Genomic DNA, 23,708 nt, shown 5'->3' with positions numbered 1-23,708 from the left:
GCTTTTACTGGCTACTTATGGATATAGATCAAATGTTGTACCATCTTTATTCTCCATAGACTGTAGCACAAAAAGCATAGAATAATCACCTAACACTTCTGGAATAAGTGGAAAAAATATCACTATAAGAACATTATGTAAGTGAATAAACCAAAAATTATTTTTAACTAGACATAGATGAATATAGCAGTTTGAAATAACATCAAAAAATAGGTTACCCTGTTTAATTTTCAGAACATTGGAAGATAGCTACTACAGGTTGAGTATCCCTTATCCAAAATGTTTGGCACCGGAAATGTTTTGGATTTTGGATTTTTTTGAATTTTGCAATATTTGCAGATATATAATGAGATATCTTGGGAATGCGACCCAAGTCTAAACATGAAATTCGTTTCCTTATACAACTAGCCCGAAGGTAATTTCACACAGTATTTTTAATAATTTTATGCATGAAACAAATTTTTTACTGCATTTTGACTGCAACCTGTCACATGAGGTCAGGTATAGAATTTCCCACTGATGGCATTATTTTAGCACTCAAAAACTTTTGGATTGTGAAACATTTTGGATTTTGAATTTTCAGAATAGGGATGCTCAACCTATATTATATTGATTTTATAGTGTAATAATATTTTGACAATTTATGTGGTTAAAATATTGCTATGTTTACCTTGGCTAAATTACTTAGCCTCATTGTGCCTTATTTTCTTGTTCTGTAAAAAAGTGTGATGGACAAGATTATCACTACTGCAGTTCCAAGTCTAGCATTCTAAATATCTTTTAATAAAATGTAAAGATTCCTCAAATAGTTCAAAATTTTAAATTCTTTATCATTGTTTATGGATGAAACAGTAAAAAATTGCCAGAGAATAACTGTTGCCACTCGTGTTTTTCAAAATAAGTAGTATAAAATGTGGTGGAATGTACTGAATTTAGAGCTGGAGGTTGGTATGTTTGATTTCCTCCCCTACTTTTTAAAAAATGGATGCATGTTTGTGTCATTATTTGTTTACATTTGAATAAAAATTTAGTTCTTAGTAAATAAAGCTTGTTTGGTATTGTCAGGTCAAGACAAAAGGTTATTCATCAATTTTTTTTTTACATTCAAATAAAGTTTAATAGGAAAGCTTTTATTTTGAGATTTAAAAAATACTGTATATGAACTTAAGTATCCTCCTGTGATCAGGACCATAGAAAAATACCTTTATATTAAATTAGACTCTGGAAATCTAGGCATTGCTTTCTCATGCTAATAGATGGAATTTAAATTTGTATTTATTTTTAATCAGTTGCCTAGTACTAAAATAAATTTGGAAACCAGCAGCTCATAATAGTTAATAGCCTGTATAAATGGGTCCCAAGACACCTGTTCCTTTATTGTTAATGAAGCCCTATTTTATGTGCAGGAAGACTAGAGTTCCTGTGATGCTGTGTCCTAGCACATCTCCCTGTCTCCTGTGTGCATATTTAAATAACATTAAGAAATGTTGTTTCCTCGTTTTCTGTCATCTCTAGAATTCTGCCAGACACACTTATTCTCTTTAATAGGCTGTTTGTTCCAAAATGCATTAGAGTGATATTTTTTCCTGTTTCGTGTGTTCTGAATTTTTTTAGAATTAAACCTCAATCATGTTATGAGGATTGATGTAAAATTATGATGAGTTAATAGCACCAGACACACAAATAGCCAAATAAAGTTTCTCAAGGAAAGAATAAATGACTTGCGGAAATTTTAGTAGCCTGTAGAAATGTAAGAAAACAAACCAAAAATGTGGAAACCAATTTTAAGACTCTAGTATTGTCGTAGTTTATTCTCTGAGATTATTTAACTCTACCCTCTTAATGTTTTATATCACTGACAGTTTGGAGAGTTTATTATTTTATTTCTCTTTACTATTTCATATCAAGCGAATAAGTCATTGATCTTGCAAATAATTTGAAAGGAGAAAACCATATAGATAAAGAACTATTACCACAATCTACCAGATAGACATGTAGTCAAATAAGAAATGTTTGTGGCTTGAAATAACATTTAAGATCTATGACATTCATTTTTATTCTTTTTAGGAGACAGTATATTAACAGGTTTTTAACATTTTTGAATGTGTGCTACAGAAAAAGGTGGAAGGTGTTCTCCTTACCTCTGGAGCTTCTCCTTCTCCAAACACCTGAATTTTCATTACTGTTGGTGATAGGTTTTAAGGCCATTTTAGTAAAAGAGAGTATGATGTCCATGAAATAATAAGTGAGAATTACAATGCTAATTATTTAGATATTCTTCAGAATATCTAAGTACACTGGAAACCCAGAAAGCATTTATTTTGTTCAATGTGGAGAATACATCATAACCAGCTCAAACACTGAGAGCTTCCCAAAAGGAGTGAAAGTAAATTCACTGTTCACAAGTCTTCCTAATAATGGTAATCTGGCCAAAAGGTAGACATTATTTGGAATAGTTCATGGGGAAAGTTTTTTCATACCTCAGTCTGGTATTTTGTTGAACTCCTTTCCAATAAAATTTACTATACCAAATAATGGAGTATAATAGTGTCTTTTTCTTCAGCCTTGTGCCTCTCTATAATGAAAAGGAAATCTAACACTGAATTGTGTGTCCTGTAGACATCAAAGTGGTGACTTGAGATCTCTTCCTCTTCAGGGATAAAGAGAAACAATTCACAGTCTCTCTGGTGTTTTCTTTAAACCCTGGCTGCACATTAGAATCACACGTGAAGGGTGTTGTGGCCCCACTCCCAGAAATCCTGCCTAAATTGGCATATACTGGGATATGACTATTGTTATATTTAAAGCTCTTCAGGTAATTCTGTTTTGCAGCCAGGACTGAGAATCTCTCTTAGACAGGTACCTCCGAAAAAAGTTAAGTTAAACTAAAAGCTATCAGTTTCTAGATAGTTTTCCATGCTGCAAGTACTATAGAAGACACACTGAAAACCCTCTGAAAAGGGCCTCTGGTTGTGGAATCACTCAGGTATTCTTTTTTGGGGTTGTGAGCTTGATTGGAGACTCTCACCTCTATGAGAGACTATTTCCTAGGTTTTCCAGGTTTAAATAATTTTCAAAAATTGTATTATGGTAGCAATTTTTGGTAGGCTGGAATCGATAGCAGTTTATCTAAGATACATAATTTAGCAGACCTTTTCCCATTTTTGAGTCAAATATAAATCTAGTGCAGTCTTTGCCAGTCTTAAAATGTTTCAATTGAAAATTTTTGTTTTTCAATTAAACCATATATACCTTACATCACCCAAATTCACACCTTTTAAAAATATGCATACCTATTTTCTGTATTTCCATCATGGATTGTTACACCCAATGAAGTATCTCACTTCTAATTAACTTACTTTGGTGTAAGAAGCATAGAAAGGGCCGGGCGTGATGGCTCACACCTGTAATCCCAGCACTTTGGGAGGCTGAAGCGGGTGGATCACAAGGTCAAGAGATCGAGACCATGGTGAAACCCTGCCTCTTCTAAAAATACAAAAATTAGCTGGGCGTGGTGGCGTGTGACTGTAGTCCCAGCTACTGGGGAGGCTGAGGCAGGAGAATTGCTTGGACCCGGGAGGCGGAGGTTGCAGTGAGCCAAAATCGTGCCATCACACTCCATCCAGCCTGGTGACAGAGCGGAACTCCATCTCAAAAAAAAAAAAAGCATAGAAAAAAGTGCTAAAAATTAGCAAATTTAGGGATGGGTGCATGAAAACAGGACTTTATAAAAGGGAGAATGTAGGACAGATACAATTTACCAAATATTATTTTGCAGGTATAATGAAAATGGCTATTTATATAATTCAAAATCATAAATATTGACCCAGCTTTTTTTAAGGTAAGCATTCCTCAAGCTAGCTTGGAAAATAGATCAAGGCCTCTAAGATGAGCCTATGAAAAAGACTGCCAGTTTTCCCTGGGGAGCCCCAGCCTCCTGTATAGCCCCTTCTGACTGACTGACTTTCTTCCAGATACAGGGTCGCTGCTTCACATGTGCTGATAATACATGCAGAAATTGGCTCTTCAGACTTCACTGCCAGACTAATCACATTTGTAGTTTCTTGGCTTCTTTTAGTTTTTAAGCAAATAGTACCTAGCAAGTTACCACAGAAAGCATTTAGAGTACCTGTATTTCTGAAAGCTGCCGCTGTGTACATGGAATGGAGTCTGATTTTTAAACAACAATTTTGCCCTTTGCTTTATATCCTATCATTTATTGTAAAGAAACTCTTCCTGTTTCATAATTTCTCATTTGTTCTTTAAGAAAAGATGGAAAAGGAATATAATTACAGACATGGTTTCACTTTTATTATTTCAATCTATTATGTTCTCCTTGTCAGATTAATATTTGTGGTTATATGCACTGCATGGTAAGTGCTGAGGAAACATTTGTACAAAGTCTTGCCAAGGTAGACTATTGAGTATATGGAGTATAGTGACTTCACTGTTCAAGATCATCATGTGTTTATTTAAAAGAAAAAAAATTCATTACATCAGTCTAAATTAGTACACCTTGTGGTTAGTATATTAAATTCATTAAATAGTTCAAGTGTATTCAATACAGTATGATAGTAGTTTTATTGATATACTGGCAGAGAAACAAACATGACCACTCTTTACCATCTGTTTATAATGCTATATAAAGAAGACCATGTTGGTTGCCATGGAAACTACATTTCCAAAACCACTGAGTGTTTGCTTAAATTCTCCAACCTTTTAAAGTCATAAGCTTTTCCCTGAGAAAAAGAATAGAAAAATACATTTTAAATTTTCCGGTGATTTTCTAAAAGTCATTACTCTGTTAAAATTCATTTATATCTAGGCTGATATTTTGCCTCAGGATTTCATGAATTTAATTGAGAAGTTCTTAATTTGAGAATCTTTGGCACTTTCGAGAACTGGAAAGAAAGTGTTAATGCTATCCTATTGAGGGGTGCCACCTATCTTTTTGTAAGTAAAGACTTTGCTTCTTCAGAAAAACTTTTTATTGATGTAACAAGCAAAAGAAGGCTGAAGAGGTAACATATAATAACATGATATCTGGGGAGGAAAGGCAGTTGTAATGTAGTTCCAATGGCTTACCATGCTTAGTTATTGCTGTCATATTAGCTAATAAGAGAAAAATTACAGAAGGAGAGTAATTGGCTTTAAGCTTTAAATAGAATGGTTATGACTTTTTAAAGCATGGCTATTAAAAAATACTTTGTTGTAATAACTGTAAATAAAATCAGTTGCTATTCCTGGGAGTCTTGCCTAGGGAAGAAAGAAGTAAAATATATGCTTTATTGTTATTCTTATTAATCTAGAATAAAGTTTTCCTAATCTAAAATGATTGTGTACATCCACATGTGTTGTTTATACAAACCTGGTGTCTGTATAGACATTCAAAAAGCTTTTTGCCATAGTCTTTTAAAAAATCTTTTTTTTCAATGTCTTAAAAGTTATCCTTGATGTATTTACAGTGGGGCAGATGACATAGGATTGCATCTGTTCCAGCTTTCACTAAAGCCAAAAAGCATTGACTATATGGATAACAATAGTAATTCTGATAATAGTAATAACTAGTGCATACTGAGCACATAGTTTGTGACAGGGAGTATAGTTAGCATTTTATAAGCTAAATGTTTATATTTAGGCTTTATTATAATCCTATGGGGTAAGCCTCATAAGTACACATAGATTGTCTAAATCAGAGTTTCTCAACCTTGGCACTTTGTGAGGGGCGGGGAGGCCTATCAGGTATGTTATAAGATGCTCAAAAGTCCCCTGGCCTCTGCCTTCTAGATGGCACTAGTACCCCTCTACCCCCAAGGTGTGACAACCAAAAATATCTCTAGACATTGCCAAAGTCCCCTAGTGGGAAAGGAGAAAGGTAAAATCACCTGAGTTAAGAACCACTTCTCTATATGAACCAGCCAGTTTAATTTTTTTTCTGGTAGAAATAGTTTGTACATCACCTCTTGCTGTTCATGTGCTGTCTCCCTTGCCACCATGTTTTTGAATACCAACTACCCTCTCCAGCTTTGTTCAGTTATTGGTATATCAAAAGCTGAACCTATGTATTGTGAAAGCCCTCTTATATCCAGGAGTTTGAAAACTATTTTGCAGCATAATGAAACAAATGGGGTAATTAAGTTGTACTAAAATTACATATTCATAAAAGAGAATTTTTAATAGAATTTTAGAATCTCCTACTGAGTTCAGTATATAAAAAATGAGAGGAGGTCCATATTCTTTGCATGTATTCATCCATAAATGCTAAACGCAGCTTATTCTGTTTTTCCTATTGCTGACTTGTGTAGGAATATTTAGCATGGTTAAGTTTGTGTGAACCTTTTCCTGTTATATTGAAACATTAGAAGATGGTCAGTCATGGTCCATCCTTATAAAGTTAAAGAATATTTTAAAGATAAACTCATAATAGCAATACTAACTTAACAGTTATGGTTAATCTTCTGTTCTTTTTGAAAAACATGACATATTTTTGGGAAATTTTCTTATGATGGTTTACTTCAATACTAAATACATTTCTTAGCAACATTTTAAAACTGTGATATTGTAAAATTCAGGTCTCTGAATTGATAAAGTTAATTAAGTTTCTGTTCATGAAGTTTATCAAAAAGTCTTATTAGCTCGTTTTCCTGAAATTCCACAAAAATATGAGAATATTTTTCCATCATCTGGTAGATTGTTTCAGAAACATATATCAATATGTGGCTGTGTTAACGCTATTTGGTAGGAAATTACTGGATCTCACTATATGATTAGTTAAAAGAACATTTTGGGAGAATGCAGATATAGAGAATAATAGCTTTTTTGGAAGTATGAGAATATTAGACCTTTCAGGTATACTTAAATAATTGTGTAAAATAATTACACTGAAATTTTAACTATTTTTTATGTAGGCAGTAGCTTGCACAGTATTTATATCACAGTATTTGAAACCAGATTGAGTGGAAACCAGTGTATACAGTGGCGATTGTGCTTATATATTATAGAGAACTTTTCAGCTCTTGAGTAACATGCAAGTTAGAAGCATTCACAAGGCATTGATTTAAGTACAGAATATTCGAAGATGAGGACCATATTCTAAATAGTCAAGCACCTTGATAGGCCTAAATAATCTGTTGATAATTTGCTAGTTTCTACCCGTACACAAATAATAAAAACAAAATAATCCTGAAATATTAAATATTCACCTGATCCTTAAGTTTAGTATTGGTCTGGCTACTCTTGGGGAAGAGCAGAACTTTTGATATCAAGATGATACAGACAATACAACTCTTGTTAACAAAACCATCTTAGAACTTTATACCAAGAGAAGTCATTGTCTACATTTGGGCATACGAATATCTGTTATTCGTATCTGAAATTCATTACCTTTTGGACAGATGTGCTCAGAGACAAAGGTTTCATCTTTTATCATTGTCCTCAACTTCGTAACATTTGGAACTATATTGGCAATGTGAAGAGAGTAATTACTTTTTTCCCATTACTTTTATCAATTTTATTTTTTTTACTTCTAATGTGGTAGAAACAATTTTTGACTTTATTTAAGTTAATTTGTGTATAATTCCTAGTTTCTCCCCCTTTGCTTAATCCAAGACCTTATTTATTTTGCATCATCTTTTTAAAAGCCACCATTTAAAGTAAAATCTGTATTTGTGGCCTTTATTATTTCACTAAATGTGGAACTGTTTTTTTTTTCCCCCAGGGAAAAGATAATGACTGTCTGAAATATTGAAACTTTCCCTGTTTGTTTATTAATTTTTTTGAGACAGGGTCCTGCTCTGTCACCCAGGCTGGAGCACAGTGGTGTGATCATAGCTCACTGCATCCTGGAACTCCTGGGCTCAAGCAGTCCTCCCACCTCAGCCTCCCTAGTAGTTGAGATGACAGGCATGTGCCACCATGCCCAGCTAATTTTCACATTTATTTTTATTTTTGTAGAGATGAGATCTCACTATTTTGCCCAGGCTAGTCTTCAAATCCTGGCCTTCTCCCTCAGCCTCCCAAAGTGCTGAGATTATAGTAATGAGCCACTAAACCTGGCCTGAAATTTTCACTGTTGAATCATTTGCTTATCAGCTAAACTTTGTAAGTTCTCTTTATATTTATTCATTTAAGAAAATTTATATTGTCTCTACAGAAATACATTTTTATCTTCCCAATTTATTTTTTGATTTGTTTTGTTTTTATTGAGCTAATGATGCCATATTGGATCAAGAGAGGCAACTCATTGTAAGTACCCACCAATGTTTTTCCTGCCCTGGTGTGTGATGAATGAGATATTTATATAGTTTCAAAGTACCTCTTCACAAAACATTACTAATTATAAAGGGGGAAAGTGTAACTTTGCTGTGGAGAAGGCTGGTAGACATCACCTTACTCAGATGGCCAAAGTGAAAATCTGCTGTCATGGAACAAACTGAAATTAAGGTGGGAAGAATACAACCTTGTTTCTATCTATGATCTTCCTGCCTGAGATGTAAAACCTAAATCTAATCACAGAGAAACATCAAAATCCACACTGAGAGAACTTCTACAAAATAACTGGCCTGTAATTTTCAAAATTGTCAAGGCCATGAAAGTCAGGGAATAACTAAGAAACTGTTCCAGATTAAAGGAAGCCGAAGAGGCATGGCAACTAAATGCAATGTATGATTCTGAACTGGATCCTTTTGTTATAAAGGACATTATTGGAATAATTGGTGAAACTTGAATTGGATCTGAGAATTAGATGGTAGTAATGTATTCCCGTTAGTGATTTTGATGGTTGTATTGTGGTTATTAGGGGAATGTTCTTTTGTTTGTTTGTTTGTTTGTTTGTTTGTTTGTTTTTGAGACTGAGTTTCACTCTTGTCACCCAGGCTGGAGTGCAATGGCACGATCTCGGCTCACTACAACCTCCTCCTCCCGGGTTCAAGCTATTCTCCTGCCTCAGCCTCCCTAGTAGCTGGGATTACAGGTATCTGCCACCAGGCCCAGCTAATTTTTGTGTTTTTAGTAAAGACAGGGTTTCATCATGTTGGCCAGGCTGATCTCGAACTCCTGACCTCAGGTGATCCATCTGCCTCAGCCTCCCAAGGTGCTGGGATTACAGGCGTGAGCCACCATGCCCAGCCTAGGGGAATGTTCTTATTTGTAATTTTTTTTTTTTTTTTTTGAGACGGAGTCTCACTCTGTCACCCAGGCTGGAGTGCAGTGGCGCGATCTCGGCTCACTACAAGCTCCGCCTCCTGGGTTCACGCCATTCTCCTGCCTCAGCCTCACTAGTAGCTGGGACTACAGGTGCCTGCCACCACGCCCAGCTAATTTTTTGTATTTTTAGTAGAGATGGGGTTTCACCGTGTTAGACAGGATGGTCTCGATCTCCTGACCTCGTGATCCCCCTGCCTCAGCCTCCCAAAGCCCTGAGATTACAGGCGTGAGCCACCGCACCCAGCCTTATTTGTAATTTATATACCCTAAAGTATACCATGGTTATGAGGTACCAAGATAGCAACTGACTCTTAAATGCTTCAGGAAAAGAGGAATTCTTTGTACTTGTAACTTTTCTATAAGTTTGAGATTGTTTACAAAAAGGAAGGATGGGAAAAGCTGAAGATTCTAGAATCCTAATCCCCGGGTTAAAATCATGGCTCTATCACTTATTACTTCTTTGTGTCTCAGTTTCCCCATCTGTAAAATTAGGATAACAGTAGTACCATACAAGCTTGTGTGAAGTTTAAGTGAGTAAGTTAAAAAAAAAAAAAAAAGTGCTAAGAGCACTGCCTGCAATAGATATTCACTATTATGTCATTTGAGTTTGATACTTTTACCTTTCTGGGATAAAGTGGCCAACATTGAGTTGCTGGTGTATCCATTAGCAGTATTTAGAAGCTTAGACTATTTATTATTTGTCTGTTGTTATAATATGGCCTTTGTACTGATGGAAATATTTCAGTTTAGAAACATGAAGTGAACATTGTGCTACAGGTCAACACATTGAAATAAATGTAGATATTAAATTTTTTATTTGGGTTTAAAACTATTAACCATAGCTGTTTGATTTTAGTTGAATATTCCAGTGATTATTTAAAGGCTTTTTAGCCTGTACCAATAATAAACAAAACCTACCCTGTTTGTTTCACTCCTAAGTTCCATCTGCCCTTTCACATTGGAGTAATAGCCATGACTCAACATTATTGGTTCCTGGGAACCAAAGAGCTTCAACAAATAACTTAGTAACTAAGGTAGCAGCTTTGGAGTCAAATTGTCCTGATTTTGAATTCCGATTCTTTCACTTGCTTTTGACATTGGCCAAGACGCTAACCTCTAAGGTTAGGTTAGGTCTCTAAGCCTCACCTATAAGATGGAGATGACCACGGTACCTTCTTCAGAGTTGTTGTGTGCATGTGAAAGTGCATAGCTCATAGTGTATGCTATAAAAACATTAGCGTACTCTCTACTCTTCCACTCCTGTTGCCCATCACCTTACCCTCGAAAAAAGTCAGTCAAAAGGATAGGCACATAGATATCCAGAAATTCCATTGTCTTATTTGCACGGTGGGAGGGGATCGATGACTTATCTCCTATTGCTTTTTTAGTGAAATAAAGGCTATCATTTTCAGCTGATGCCCGGCAACTTTTCAGGAAGGAAAACTGTGTGGGGGGTGGGGGATGGCATCCTAATGAGATGAAGTCTAGTGATGACCATAACATTTTCACCATTTCCTAGTACTTTATAGCTATAGTGTTGTCCTTTACTCTTTTTTACCTTTTAAAAATTAATTGTTTTAATATTAATTAGGACAACATATAGTCATTAAGATGGGAACAAAAAGCCAGTTAAAATCTGTATGTTAGGTTTCAAATACTGATTTCTTGTCTTATTTTAATATGTTCCTGGAAATAAAAACATAAAATGTATATAAATTATTTCCTTTGATTAGCCATTCAGTCAGCTATTTCTCTGGAGAAATTCACATTCTGCCCAACATCAAGGAAAGAAACCATGGTGTTCAGAAAAGAACGAAGAAAAGCATAAGCTCCTCCTTCCCTAAAAGATATAATTTTAGAAGGCTAGGTGAGGTGGCTCACGCCTGTAATCTCAGCACTTTGAGAGGCCGAGGCAGGCAGATCACGAGGTCAGGAGTTCAAGACCAGCCTGGTCAACTTTGTGAAACCCCGTCTCTACTGAAAATATAAAAAATTAGCCGGGCGTGATGGCAGGCGCCTGTAATCCCAGCTATTCAGGAGGCTGAGGCAGGAGAATCGCTTGAACCCGGGATGTGGAGAGCTGAGACCGTGCCACTGCACTCCAGCCTAGGCAACAGAGCAAGACTCCGTCTCAAAAAAAAAAAAGATATAATTTTAGGAATTGTAGGGAAGTTGACTATTTTAAAGGATCAGCTGTCACAGACCACCAGAAGGGCACAGGGCCATATGCTACAAGCTGGTCCCATGCAGGTCCTCATTTCCATGTAAGACTCCTTGGCTGTAGGGTAGACCCTGGCTACTCCTGCAGTCTGTGAGGTTTTGTTTTTGTTTTAACCTGGACAGCACTTTCACTGTACTGCAGACTTTTCCCAGCCTCTGTGGGAATGGGGGCTACTCAAGGCTTCCCTTGGTCCCGTGTTCATGAGCCGCCAACCCTCTGTTCTGTGCTGCCTGGGAGCCTTGTTGAACATGCCTATAAAGCAGGAGCCTGCACACCTCTGCTGGTCGAACTCTATCAATACACCAGACCTATAAGCAAGAGAAGATTCAAGGAAATGTTCAGGAGAAAAATATTTTTTTAAATGTTTCACAGTTTTTACCTATAAGGCACTTTTAAAACTCTAATTCTAATTTATTGTTCCTTTTTACTTTTCATATTTTAATTCTGCTGTAATCATTATCTTTCCAGTTTGGGGGAACATGGCTTTAAAGATAGACACCTGAATTGGACCCCAGGTCTCTCGCTTATTGGGTATACATTAAATAATTTTAGGCAGGTTGTGTTATTAATCACTAAACAAGTATCTGTTAAATGTCCTGTGTGCCAGGCACTATTCTAAGCACCAGAGATATAACTGTAGACAAGTAAATATGCTATAACATGATTATTATATTCTAGTCAAGGAAGAAGAATAATCAAAATAAATGATGTGCTATAAATATGTAGTATATCACATAATAGATATGGAAAAAATAAATTATTCCTATGAGCCTCAGTATCCTGATCAACAAAATGGGGATAAACACCACCTCACGGACAGTTGTCAGGTTAGATGAGATGACATCTGAGAAAGCTTGAGGATACTATGGTAAATGAGACAGTTGCCCCTACAGCTTCCTGGCAGTTTGGTAAATGAGATATTTCTTCCTGCTAGGATAGAGCAAATATTATTGTTCTCTGAGGCTTAATTGGCTAGAATAACCTGTATGTAATTTATTCCAAGTACATATCTTTTCATTCACTAGGTGCCATTCTATTCATTAAGTGCCATGTAAGTGTAACTTTTAAAAATCAAATTATATTTTTCTATGGACATAAATAATTTGAGAGATGTGACTATTATAGTAATCCTCTTTGCTAGCTTTGTTGGTGGCCATTTTAAATATCTGTAAGGAGTCTTAATATTAATTGGGTGGCACATTTGTGATTATGAGAGCTAATAGGTTTGAACTTAGGCAGCCAGTCATGGAATCTTTTCTCTGGTGGAAATTTTTCTGTGGAAGATGAATACATGAAATGTGTGTCCTGCCATCACTGTCACTTCCGATTTCCTCATGTCTTGGTTTCGTCTACCTTGAATTCAATGTTGATTCTGGAAAAATAAACGAGATTTTCCTAAAATTTTTGAACTTCTGAACCATCATGTTGCAATAACATAGTTTTACATTTTGAATGTTTTTTCCATTCATTTTTAAACATATTTTTCCTACTAAAAATCTATGATGTATTTCACTTTGCTCTTCCCCCCCGCCTCAATTTGCCCTTGAGGTATTATCTGTTACTCTATGAAGTATTTCATAATTTTCCCCCAACTTCCTGATTTTTACTGGCTTCATCCATCTGCTGTTGTGTTTTTTACATTTGGCTTTAGCCTTTTCATAATGTTGTGAGTAATTGTCAGTTGAACGATCATCTACCTTTATCTCTTTCCACTTGTTCAAGTACAAATATTCTAACTTTTGCACAATTGATGTGATTCCATTATTAGCTAATAGGACCGATACTCCATACACTAAATATTGATAACTTACATTGAAACATTCTTTTTGATAAAAAGATGCCTACATACAAGATGAGTAAAACCATAAAAAATTATAGACTATTAAAGTGAGCAGTTCTCTTGCATTTGAATGGCAGATTCTATTGAAACTTGACCTGCAAGTTGAGGAAATCACTGAGTACTAAGGGAATACTTATTCACGTTCGGTTGATTTATTCTCTGCACAGACGGGCTGTGGTAGTGGGAGGTGTAATTCACAGCACATTAGCTCTTAGCCAGTGTCCCTGCTTGAGTAGTGGTGTGAGTCTTGTGTGCTGTGTAGTGTAATGATGCCTGTATTCCTACACTCAATTTTTCTACCCCCTCGCTTCAACACTAAATTGATTTTTAAAATGTGAACCAAAGGGGCCTAGATGTAAAAATTATTGTATGAGATCATTTTGAGAGTTTTCAGTGTGACTAAATATTACTTTTTAAATGGCCCTATTTTATTCCATTAGTATTTTTAAATCTTTAGTTATCATTTCAGTGGGGAAATGTTTGTTGTTGTTTTTCCAGTGGTATATTTAATTCCAGGGTGACTAGCCACATCTTGCTGCAAACATGATTGATCATGACATTTTATACTTTTTAAAAATTTCAGTTATATTTCAGTATACAACTGATGGTCAGTAACCATTTCTGAAAAGCTCCTGGCTTGATTTCCTCCCTGCTCAACGACCCCTGTACCCTACCCCCATTCTACTTTCTCTTCTCTCTTCCTTCCTTTTTTCCAGGCACCTGTCTTCTGCCACATGCTCATCAAACCTAATTGAAGCTTTGGGAGGGCTTTGGTGAGGCAGTTCTTTGGCCCTGCTGTCCCTCGAGGATTTAATGCAGGTGGGATGTGTGTGTGGCCCTCGAGCCATGTCAATGACTGCCACAGCTCCTGGATTCTAAAGGCTGGTCACCTCAGGCCCTAAAGTTGTTTCAAGTCTGGGACAGTTTAGTCTTAGAATAGATATGGCAGTAATAATACATTTTGGGTCATTTTGTCCACGGAAATTAACCTCCAGTTCTTCTGCTAATTTTATATAAAAATCTGTGACATGCAGACTATTTTTAGTCTCTCTAAAATTACAATGCTTTAAAAAAATAATTTTCATGAGTGTTAAATTTTTTCTTATATAAGTGAGTAATATTGCTGTCATCAAATTGCTAATTATATTTATGTTTTTAACATCATCTCATTGATACCATTTAAACTTTGGTTCTGTGTCTAAATCTTAGAGAAATTAAAAGTGAAGTATTAGGACCCAAAAGGGTCCCTATACCATAGGGCTCTGGAGTTCATTAAATGTCACTTAATTTTTTTTCTTCAAGTTAGAAACAACTATAATATACCAAGTCATTTGTCTTAGAATTCTGTTGTTTTAAAAATACATTGTTTTTTTCTCCAGTCTTAAAAAGAGATCTGTGCTCTTGTGTGCAACTTAAGAAATAGGTCACCCTTAATCAAGAAATTTGTTGGATAACACTTGTTACCATTTGGTAGTATTTTCTTCTTATCCTGTTTTTCTTTTCATTTTTAAGCACTATTTCAAGCACACAGAAAAACACAAGAATACTTTGTGTATTGAACACCTATACAATGACACCAGGTTTAAAATGTTAACCTTTTGACGTATTTATTTCTAGTTTTTGTCCTTGGCCTCATTTATATGTATATATGTGTGCATATTTTGAAACATAATTGAGATCATATGATGTATACAATTTTGTATTCTTTTATTTAACATTTTTAGTATTTTCCCATGTCATTAAATAAATGTTAATGTTTTGTTGCAACACTAAATTTGTGCTAGTGTATGGACAGATTTTCTGCTTTTAAAAAGTGATGATTCTATTCCCGTTTAATTTTACATCATGTTTTCAGTTCTTTTGACTAATATATCATATTCTGTAACTTAAAACACTGTTTTTCAAAAAAAACTACAGTTGCATCTTATTAGTGGGTCACAAATCAATTTAGCAGATTGCAGTCAGCATTTTTAAAAGGAATAGAAAAGATTAGAGTATTCCTGTAGTTCTTTGGCAGAAACTGTGCATATTATAGTCAATTCTTTTGTTTCAGTTGTCTGTATCTAAATTTAAAAAATTTAACTAGGGGTCACAGTCATAAGCATTAACAGGATCTTATCAGTCAACCTGCTTCATATATGTTAGAATTTGACATCCATCTTTTGTGCTTACATTTTTTGGATAGACTTATTGGAACTGGATTTATGGAAAGTGGGGTAATAAAATAGTAAGGCCGGGTGTGGTGGCTCACATCTGTAATCCCAGCACTTTGGAAGGCCAAGGCGGGAGGATCACTTAAGCCTAGGAGTTTGAGACCAGCCTGGGCAACATTGCCATCTCCATTAAAAAAGAAAATAAATTAAAAAAAAAAATTGTACCACTCACTCTATATCTCTAGGTTTTAACATTGAAAGGGGTTTCTTTCCCACTCAGTTTTACTTTGGGGTATTTTGAGCTTACTCAAGGATGATGGTCCCTTGGCGGTGGTTAAGTTGTTTCCTTAATATTTGATTATAAATTTATCAAAAGATTGTAATTTGGATTGCTGCTAGAAGTTAGAATTTTGAACTCTTATTCATAAATCTCAAAATTTTTCTTTTATGCCCCAATTCTGTCTTTCCACCTCAACTCTCTGTCTGGAAGTACCCTTATCTTCTGTTCAGAGTGAGGGCAGCTTTCTTTCCCAAGCACTGATGCAGCAGTCAATTCAGTCAGTTCTCCTAAATGGAGAAACAAAACACATAAATATTTATATTAAATATATATTTAATATGTTGAATTTTCTCTAAAACTTAAATAGACCCTTTGATGCGGCATACTTTTTATATACAGTAATTTTTAAAATACAACATCAAAATAACAAATCTCAGCATGTTTTTTAGAATGTGTCGGGGCTTTTCTTGTGTGTGCCTGTCACTTTTAAGGAACTTACTACAATTTAGGAAAAGGAACTCAAGAGGAAGAGGAACCAGTCAGAGCTGAATGGTTGGATGTGGCAAATTGATAACAGGAGGAGAAATGAGGAAAGTTGAGAATAGTTGTAGGTCTGTTTTGGGGAGATGTGTAAGATGGAGAGTCGGCTGGCCTACTCCTTGAAGCTATTCATTCTCTCATCTTTAATTTTTTTTTTTTAAGAACTATTCTATGTCAGTTGCTCTGCTGGGTGCAGGGCATCCAAAGAGGACTGAGTGCCTTCAAGGGTCTCACAACCTTGCCAGGGAGTCCTGTGAACAAATAATTAAATACCAAGGCCTCAAAGCATAAGCAAGCCCGGGTATTGGAGTCCAATTATGTTTAAATCTTGGCACCTCCGTTACTAATTGACTATTGTGAGTAGTAATTTTTTTTTTTTTTTTTTTTTTTTTTGAGACAGAGTCTTGCTCTGTCACCCAGGCTGGAGTGCAGTGGCACGATCTTGGCTCACTTCAAGCTCCGCCTCCCGGGTTCACGCCATTCTCCTGCCTCAGCCTCCCGAGTAGCTGGGACTACAGGCGCCCGCCACCACGCCCGGCTAATTTTTTTTTGTATTTTTGGTAGAGACGGGGTTTCACCGTGGTCTCGATCTCCTGACCTCGTGATCCGCCCGCCTCGGCCTCCCAAAGTGCTGGGATTACAAGCGTGAGCCACCGCGCCCGGCGTGAGTAGTAATTATTGAACTTTTTTGAGCCTTCATGCTAATTTTCCTCATTTGTAAAGGGATATTACTAGTTACCTTGCATGGTTTTTGTGAGAATTAGAGCATATGCATGTAAAACAGCAGATGCCTGGCATTATAGTATATTATAGTTGTTGTTATATTGTTACCGTTTTTATTACTCAGTGTGTTAAGTGCCAAACTAGAGGTTTATAGTAAGTCCATGAAAGCCCGTGGAAGAAGCTTACAACTACTGGCCCTGGTTTCTGTGCGTTGTACTGTTGTAGTTCTCTGCCTCCATTGTGCATGTGTATACATACTTCATTATCCATGTCTGTGGAGGCCTTTTATTTGTTTGTAGATAGAATGTGTTTCTTCATGTTGGTTACTCATCTCATTCCTTTAAGTGTAGGAATTCTTCAAGATTCCCTTCCCTTCCCTTCTTTTGTTTTCTCTCTCTCCTAAAAGCTCATCTATCAGTTCCTACTGCTTCAGCCATCGCTTCTATGAAGATGTTTCCCAATTCTATAGGCACAGCATTTCCAGCTGCCTGCTGGGCATCTCCATCTGGAAGTCCTTCTTGCATTCAAAGTTAACATATTCAAAACTGAACTCATTCATTCCTCATTAGTTCTCCTCCTTCTTTCCAATCCCTACTAACAGTAGCATTATCACCTCCAGCAAACAAGTTGGAATCTTAGGTTCATCCCTTACCTTTCGTTTGCTTTCTGATCCCTCCCCAATGTCTCCCTCATCCCATCAGTTGGCCACACTAGCCTTTTCCACCTCCATGCTACTGCCATCATTCAGCTTTTCTTCCCCATCCCTGTTGCCACTACCCTCATTTAGGCCCTCATTATCTCCCACCTGGACTACTGGAAGAGGCTCTTCCTAACTAATCTTCCTTCTCCTTTTCACTGTACCCAACATAGCACCTGCCAGAGTAACAGGATTAGGCTCAGAGTAACAGTTTTAGTCTTTAATGACATTTCTCCCTTGCAGACAAACCACTTATGCCTCCAGGTTTCCTGCAGAATTAAGTCCAGACTCTAAACCTGACTTTCAAGGCCCTTCACTCTTTAGGTTGTCTGTTTTCCTGGACTTGTTTTACCTTCACACATTGCCCGAATGGGTAGCCCCACAGCTCCCGAACTGGTTCTGTGTTCTTCCACCTTCTTGTCACTGCTTATCTATTTCTTTCTCCTAAAATACCCTTCTTTCTATTCCCATAACTCCATCCCCATCCCCTCTCCTGCTTCTGTTCCCTACTCAGGGAAATTTGACCATCTTTCAGGCTCAATCTGAATGCTGCCTCTACTGTGAGGGACACCTCTAGCATCTAGTTGTGCACTGATAGCTGCTCGTAACTTTTCTTTGTTATCTGTTCCTCGTATTATTCAATTTAACCAAATTTTGAATCTACTATTATAGCTCTTTTCTTACAGCTCTTATTTCTTTGTATACCCTTCATATGTGTTGAAGTGGAATTTAAGAGGATAAATAGAAAAGTACCATAGTGGTGGTTTGAGGATCTAAGATACAGGATTGGATGAAGGAAGATGAATTTGTTAGTAGCTGTGGAAGGATGTGATGCAGTGAGAACTGCAGTCAGCCATATAAAGTACAATGTGAGAAGACAGAGCTGACTTGCCCAAAGTTTTACCTACTCGATCCTTATTTCCATGAAATTGTTTAGCTTTTAGAATATTAGTGTTATTAGTGTTTACTCTTCATCTATTATAGATCTAGAGAAGAACTTTAAAGGAGGCCAAGATCTCCCCACCTAAAATTCAGCTTACAAACATATTTAGAATAATATTATTTAAAATTAGTGATATGCCTATATTAGCTAATTTTCCAGGACTATGTAGTATGCAACATCTTTTTGAGTTGAATCAAAATATTATTTTAGGTTTGGTACATCTCTAGTTTGTCCATCAAGCTACCCTCTTTTTTTTTTTTATTGACTATTAAAAAAGTCTCCTAATTGGGTTCCTCATACTCCCTTGGTTTCCTCTTCTCTTGTCTACCCAAGTCATTTTCTACACTGATGATAAATGATTTTGTTTTGTTTTCTAAAATATCTGATTATGTCACTGGCTGCTTAATAAAACACCATAGTGCCCTTGCATTGCTCTTCGGATAAAGAGCAAACCTCTTATGGCCTGTTCATCCGAGGTGGTCTAGTTCCTGTCTGCCACCAGTTTCATTTCATATAGTGCTCTCAGCCTTGCATATGCCCCTCCTTGTGCTGCAAATATACCCCCCTTACCTGTTTCCTTTCCACACCCCCTTTTCTTCCTTTGGATATCAACTCTTTGCAGACTTTCCTGCAAAGTTATTTTCCCTATTCTAAGCTCTCATGGCACTCTTGCTCTTTTTCCCTTGTAGCGTCTGTTACCAGTGTAGTTTTACAGTTCCTCATGATTTGTTTTTTATTACCAGTCTCTTCCATTAGACCATAAGCTTTGCAAGCTCCATGTCTGGTTTTGCTCACCATTGCATCCATGCCTAGCACAGTACTTGATATATAGAAGGTGTCCAGTCTCATTAATTTAATGAATGAATGAATGAATGATATTTTTGTTCATTAGCTAAGAAAACCCAATTCTGTAGAACTTTAATGATAAAGATTATAAAATACTAAATATTGCTTTCATTTATGACACTTTAATGACAAGGCTTTTTCAATTTTTGTATATGTTGTGGAGTATTAGATAATTAACTGTAGTAAAGTGAGGCCATATAGAATCACAGAGTAAGAAAACAACCTCATATGTCACATATTCCAGGCTTCTCTCTAACGTGTTATGTCAGAGTCCATGCAGCTTCCTAAACATCTCTAGTAACAAGCACCTCAGCATTACCAGAGGTTGCTCTGTTTTTTATTTCTTTGAGCCAGAATTGGCCTGCTATAGTTTCTGTCCATTAGCATCAGTCTCTAAAGTAATACTTACAGCCTGGCTCAGTGGTTCACCCCTGTAATCCCAGCACTTAGGGAGGCCAGGCCAGAAGATCACTTGAGTCCAAGAGTTCAAAAGTAGCCTAGTCAATATAGCAAGACCCTGTCTCTAAAAGAAAAAAAAATTAATACTTACTAGATCTATCTCCTTTCCACAGGGAACCCTTTTAAAAGAACAGACAACTCTCCTGCGCCCCTCCAGATTTATTTCCCTCAGTTCTTCCTTTACATACTGTGTTCCTGCCATATTGGCTCTAGAAACAACTGTGTCCTCCTCTCTTTCCCTTCAGACCTCCACACATACTGTTTCTCTCTTCAGAACACTTTTTCACCCCTGCCCCAGATCCCCTGGCTACTTCCTTCTCATCCTTTAGATCTCATGGAAGTCTCTTTGACATCCCCTGAATTGTGTTAGTTGCTTCTTCTACGTGCTCCCACAGCCCTTATTCATCCCCTAAAACAATTCATACCACATTTTATTGTGATTTTTAAATCCAGACTACTATACACAAGAAGGGAGGCCACATCTTAACAGTGCTCCTCATCCTATTCTCCATTGTCTGTTTAGCACCAAGCCTGGCATGTAGTGAGCATTCAGTACACTCTTGACTGAATAAGTTTGAGAACACCAACCTTACCATTTTCTAAGCTAGCATTCATAGATGTGGTGGTATGTGATTTCACCATTTTCTGGTTGTGCTACAGCTTATCAGTGTCCCTTAAGAGAAGCACTGAGAAAAAATTAGAGTGTTCCAGATGAAATATGACCTGTGCTACATGAAACATATTATCTCTGTAAGTTTAGAATCCCATGTGTTTTTTTGTTTGTTTGTTTTTTGTTTTTTTTTTTATTTGCTCTGGAGGAAAATTTCATATTCTCTTTTGGTTGTGAGCTAAATTTTGAGCTGTAGGCATTATCCACTTATTTCAGTACTGTTTTTTTAAGAGTGTTAATGAAGTGAATTTAAAGAAATGGTGTTTTGGAAACAGTTATTTAATTTACTCAAGCTGTTAGTCTGTCCTCCAGATTGTTAACCACTGACTTATGTGAAAATTAATGACCAGAAGGTGTGCTTTTCTGAATGCTCTCTTAATTTTTGTCACCCAGTTCATTACAGCTTCTTTTCCTGACCTTTTCAGTAATGCATTCTGAAAGGGGTGTTTTCATTATTATCATTGAGATAATAATAATAATGATTAGGGGGTGGGAAGAATTCCTTAACTTTTGTTATTTGAGGAGGTAGAAAAGTAAATAACATAGGACATTATATATGCTAGTAGAGTGGGGAAGACTTTTTGAAAGTTACAAGGAGAAAGAGTAGAAGAAAGGAAATGTAAGAGTTGAGAAAAAAATAAGATCACAAAAAAGTAACAAGGAAAGAAAATGTAATTTACTGATTACTTGATCACCGACCATGTGCTTCCACAGTGTTATGTACTTTGACCTATGTTGTCTCTTCCATACAATGACTATGAAAAGTAGACATTGTTACCCTCATTTTATACAAGAGGTCATAGCCTTAGAGTCACACTCACAGCTAGTGAATAACAGAAGACTTTTTCAGACCTAGGCTTGTCTGGTTCTAAAGCCAACTCTTCTAATTTGATGTAGCAAATGGTTTTGTACAAAGGAAGCAGATGGAGCATCACTACATAGCATAATGTTTAAAAGTGTATGTAGACTCTAGAGCCTGTTGGCCTGGGATCAAATCCTGGCTCTGTCATGGTTCTGCCACCTACCAGGTATGGTACCTTAGACAAGTTACTTGATTTCTCTGCGTGCCTCATTCCCCATCTGTAAAATCAGGATAATTGTAGTACCCTCCTCTTAGAGTTGTGAATTAATTTAGTTAATATATAGTAAAACATGTAGAACAGTTTCTGACATATAGAATATAAGTGTTTGCTGCTGCTATTGTTAGTTTGTGTGTGTGTGTGTGTGTGTGTGTGTGTCGTATGTGAAAGGTCATATTTCTGAAAAGTTTGAAGATACTGTTAAAACTGTTGTCAGGGCCATTAAATCTGTGTGATCTGGTCAGACTTGTCTCAAGGTTCGCCTCTTAGAGTTCTTGCTGAATCATATTCTTAATCCCTGACCAGGCCCAGCCCCAAACACACACACACACACACACACACACACACACACACACACACACCTCTTTTTCTTTTCCTTTTCTAGAATTGAAAGCCAATTCAGACCTTCTCTTTATTATAAAAGAAAGGAAGAATAAAGATTCACTATAGGTAATACATAAATAAGAATCTAGTAGCCTAAGTTAAAAGTTATAATTCAAAGCAAAAAAAAATTTAAAAAGCTCTTCTTTTACATTTTTGTGTTGCGTAATAGGATGCCTCCTAACCTCCCTAAAATTCAGGTTCATGGGATTTAAGCAGATTGTTACATGACAGTAAAGAGTTTGGGACATTTCTGATGATTATTTGTTTCTGTTGTGATGTAACTGTATTACTTTAACTTCCTTTTCCTAGGAAATTAGAATTTCTTTATAAAAATCATTTTAAACCCTTTTAACTTGCTGAAGATTATCTACCTGGTTAAGGACAGAATATAAGCAGAGAAAGCTATAGCTGTTACTTTGCAGAGAACCTAATGATTTGTCTTACTTTGAAACTAATGAAAGGTAAAAGGGGCCCCTTTTAAAAATTTCTGTTTGGAGATGAGGGGCAAAGATTTTCCTTTTTTTTTTTTTTTTTTGAGTTGGAGTCTCGCTCTGTCACCCAAGCTGGGAGTGCAGTGGCTTAATCTCAATTCACTGCAACCTCCACCTCCTGGATTCAAGCGATTCTCCTGCCTCAGCCCCCTGAGTAGCTGAGATTACAGGCACCTGCCACCACGCCTGGCTAATTTTTGTATTTTTAGTAGAGACGGGGTTTCGCCATGTTGGCCGGGCTGGTCTCGAACCCCTGACTTCAGGTGATCCGACCCCCACCCCTCCGACCCGGGCACCCCAAAGTGCTGGGATTACAGGCATGAGCCACCGTACCCAACCAAAATTTTCCTTAAGTAATGGACTAACTCATTATTTTTGGCTATGTTACCTTAATTAACTTAAATTGATTCTTTGTTCAAAAACTCAACAAGGAAGCCTTGATAATTCAGTCAAGTATTATAACACTAATTTTTATTTTCTTACTGCATTTGAGAACTATATTTGTATATTATTTATGTATGCTGTAATCTATTTGATTAGTGCTCATGAACATTGTTCTCAATATGACTTTACTGTAATATATTGCCCGTAGTTTTCTAATTTTTTAAAACGATGCCATTTAGTTCTTGAATGACAACCATTTGTAATACTTTAAAAAGAAAATATATTCCTGGGAAGTATTTCTAGCCTCAGGTATAGCAGAAATTATAAAAGTTCAGTCCTCATGTCAAAAGATATGCCACATTCTAAGTTAAAGCCTTGTTGTTGCCTAGAATTATAATGTTTGTAAGTAATAAGCAACATTTTTGCTGATGGCATTCACTTTCATTTACTTATCAAATAAATTTCTGAGTCTTTTGAATTTGGTTTAATCCTTTCATTCTCTGAGCTTCTTCTCTACCTGTGAAAACAAATCATTTTTTACTGCTATTTACCACCATCATCACCAAATAGTATCACTTCATCCAAGCAATGTGATTTATATGTCAGTTTCTATCAACTGTCACAAACCGGTTTAAAACTATGGGTTCTTCTTGTTACCAGAGCAAATGATTAAGATTGTGAGATAGTGTGTAGAGAGTGGGGAGACCCAGAACTAGGACAGAGCAGACGAGGAAGCCTCAAATGTGAGATTGTCACTTTTTTTTTTTTTTTTTTTTGGAAACAGAGTCTCAATC

General features: G+C 36.4%; 1 protein-coding gene across 3 annotated transcripts in view; it reads left to right on the top strand.

The window, feature by feature from the left end:
• Window positions 1–23,708, top strand: part of PDSS2 (decaprenyl diphosphate synthase subunit 2) — a 308,730-nt gene that overhangs the window by 100,554 nt on the left and 184,468 nt on the right. The window lies entirely within an intron of this gene.

The sequence above is a fragment of the Hylobates moloch genome, unplaced genomic scaffold (assembly GCF_009828535.3).
Source record: "Hylobates moloch isolate HMO894 unplaced genomic scaffold, HMol_V3 SCAFFOLD_2, whole genome shotgun sequence".
Taxonomy (NCBI): domain Eukaryota; kingdom Metazoa; phylum Chordata; class Mammalia; order Primates; family Hylobatidae; genus Hylobates; species Hylobates moloch.
Note: the sequence above shows the minus strand (reverse complement) of the source record. Positions and strands in the feature narration are given on the sequence as shown.